This window comes from Malurus melanocephalus, unplaced genomic scaffold (assembly GCF_030028575.1).
Source record: "Malurus melanocephalus ecotype Western Australia unplaced genomic scaffold, MMel_1.1 scaffold_897, whole genome shotgun sequence".
NCBI classification, from domain to species: Eukaryota; Metazoa; Chordata; class Aves; order Passeriformes; family Maluridae; genus Malurus; species Malurus melanocephalus.
The window spans coordinates 158,091-161,174 of NW_026624129.1; positions in this window are offsets into that span (position 1 = coordinate 158,091).

Genomic DNA, 3,084 nt, shown 5'->3' on the forward strand with positions numbered 1-3,084 from the left:
AAAGGAAAGGAAAGGAAAGGAAAGGAAAGGAAAGGAAAGGAAAGGAAAGGAAAGGAAAGGAAAGGAAAGGAAAGGAAAGGAAAGGAAAGGAAAGGTGCTGCTCTGTGGGTGCTTTGACATTGCTGGGCTGTGGCACTGCCAGGGACTCCTCATGGCTGCAGATCAAATCCTTTCCAGCCCTGGAGCAGGATGAGTCTCATCATAACCCAGCACAGAACACAGATCCTATTTCTAGCATGGGAGCTTTACATGTGGAGTTTCAGCTGCTCTCCCCACCCTGCTCTTGTTGTGACCTATTGTGGTTCTCTTCTCTTCTCTCGGGYAGTGCCTGTCCTAAGGCTGAGCTCTGGGCTGGACTCAGGCTCCAGTGTGGTGCTGGCCACSTTCCCTCTCTGGAACAGCGATTGTGGGGCTAAGGCAGGCTCCAGGCTGTGTTTGTGGCACGGGTGGGTGTGCTGGCCGGGCTCGGGGGTCCTGCAGGCAGCCCTCACATGGCAGGGTGGGTATTTGGAGCAAAAGCTGACAGGTTTGTGAGCCCCTGATAGCCCAGCTTAGCACGCTGACAGCTGCTGGGARCCAGGGCTGCAGGCAAATATAGAACAGAAAAGAGCTGCCTGTCCCCCTGTCCATTGGGGGAAAGTTTCGTGCATCAGTGTGTGTGATGGTGTGCAACTGGAAAAACTGCTCTGGTACAGAATGTGAGCCCCCCAGGCTGCCCAAAGCCCAGCGGCACCTTCTGCTTGCCCTGGGCTGGCAGAGGCACTGGGTGCTGCTTCTGGACATAGAGCCGGTCCTAAAGGTCATTGCAGGGCTACCCCAGAGCTGTGGGGCTGGGGCTGGAGCTGGGAACTGGGAACTGGGAACTGGGAACTGGGAACTGGGACTGGGGCTGGGGCTCCTCAGCTGTCCTGAACATGGGGATATGCTCTGCTGCCTCATCCAAAGCTGTTCTCTCCTCTGTCCAAAGCTGTGCTCTGCTCTGTCCAAAGCTGTGCTCTGCCCTGTCCAAGGCTGTTCTCTGCCCCATCCAAAGCTGTTCTCTGCCCTGTCCAAAGCTGTGCCCAGCTGCTCTATCCCCAGCTCTGCAGCGTTCCCCCAGCCTGGCCATACTCTGCTCAGAGTGCAATATCCTATGGGTCGAGTTGTGTTCTTTCCCCCTTTCTGCCTTGGCCCCACAGTCCAGAGGCCGTTCCCATTCCCAACAATGACCACAGCAAGAGGAAACTTTGCCTCTCCTTCCATGTATTTTTTTTCCTTTCTGGACCTTATTTATTGAAAGCAAAACAAACCACGTGTCTTGGGCAAATATTRTGACATTTCATTATTCACACTTGGTGTGATAAGTGAGCTGGTTTGGGGCTGTGGTTCATGATTTATTAAGTTTGGATGTGGATATAAATCCAGTGTGTGCAGGAAGCACTGTAACTCTGCAGGAATGCGGATGCTCTGGATGCATTGGAGCATGGCCAGTACCCAGCACCTGATTTGTGGTGTTTTAATGCAAACAGGGCACACAAACCCATCTGTAATGTTGTAGGAACCAGGTGATTTCAGCAGTGAGTAGTGGGAGGTGCATATTGGATCATCAGATGGAGAAGGGAAATTCCATTTAAAATAAACATTTACTTAGTGCATAAAATTATCAATTTGCTCAGGATAAAAGGGAGAAATATAACAGAAAATAAATAGAAATATTTTTTTCCGTTGCCTTTTTGTTGCAGGCAGCCTTTGGGGATTTCAGCTGAGTCTCTCCCCGTTCATACAACACCATCCACAGCAGGAGGGGTGGGGGCTGCAGTTGGGGTTTCTCAGGTGAGCTGACAGTGATGATCCCATTCCCACTGGGATTCCCCCAGTCCCACTGCATTCAGGTGAGGTGCCAGTCTGGGCACAACTGGGATCAGGGCATGGAGTGTCTGTGATTTACAGCTCCTTTTTCTGTGATTTACATCCGTGCCTGAGGTGTAATTTTGGCTCAGAGCTCGCTGGGATCTCTGGGATGGATGTAACTGCTCTGTATGGCAGCTGTGTTCCAGGAGAAGAAATGTTTTAGCTGCAAGGCAAGCTTTTGAAGGCTGGAGAAACCAACCAAGGTTTTGGCTGTGCTTTGAGTACACAAGAGCCAAACCTGTGAGGTGCTGCTCCTCCAAAGGTTGTTTATCTGATTTCCAGCTCCTGCCATGGCTCAGGTGACACCGTGGGGCTTGGTCAGGCTGTGCCATCTGTGAGCCTGGTCCAGCTCTGTGCTGGGGCTTKCCAGGGGTTAACACTGAACTTTTTGTATTTTTATGGGTGTTGCTGACTGGGTTATTTATGACAGAACTAAAGGAATTCATATTCATAACTTGCCCTGGCTGTGCCACATAAATCAGGAGTGGCTGTGACAGTGGGCCCTGGCTCCAGCCACAGTGTGGCAGCTGCTCAGAGGTGGCTGCACAGTCTTGGTGCACAAATTAAAGCTTTSTGAAAGCCTGAAAGTCTGAGCAGCCAGACCGTGGCTGCAGGGACAGAGCCCTCAGTGCACTCCTGGTGATGAAGGTGAGGTGAGCCTCATCCCTTGGCATCTCCCCATGGAGCAGAGATTCTGGGCTCTGGAATTCCCACCTGGACCCACACGGCGTTCCCGGCACAGGAGAGGGGCTGAGTTCAGATCTGGAGGATGTGTGAGATGAACAATTGTGCTGGGACGCTGTGCCAGTGGAGATGGCACTGCAGCAGCCCTGCTCGCACCCTGCTATCCTGTCCCTGACTAAAACAGGGCAATTTGTGCCCATCTGCTGCTGGGGCTGGTCACAAACAGCCCTGGGGCTCTGGGCACTCTCAGCTCTCTGTTTTGGGATCCTCCTTGAAGCTTTTGCAGTTTGGCTGCMGTGTCCAGCACAGCTGAGCCAGGGCAGAGCTCTGAGGTGCTCTGGGCTGCTGTGAGAAGCACATCCCTCCGGAGAGATAGAAGGAGAAAAAATCGGATATTGAGCGTGTCATGAGAAACTCAGGGGCGAAGCAGAGCAGGGAGATGCTGTCGGTGCTGCTCTGCTGTCTCACAGCACCATCTACTGAGGGCTGCCCGGCACAGAGCATCCTCCT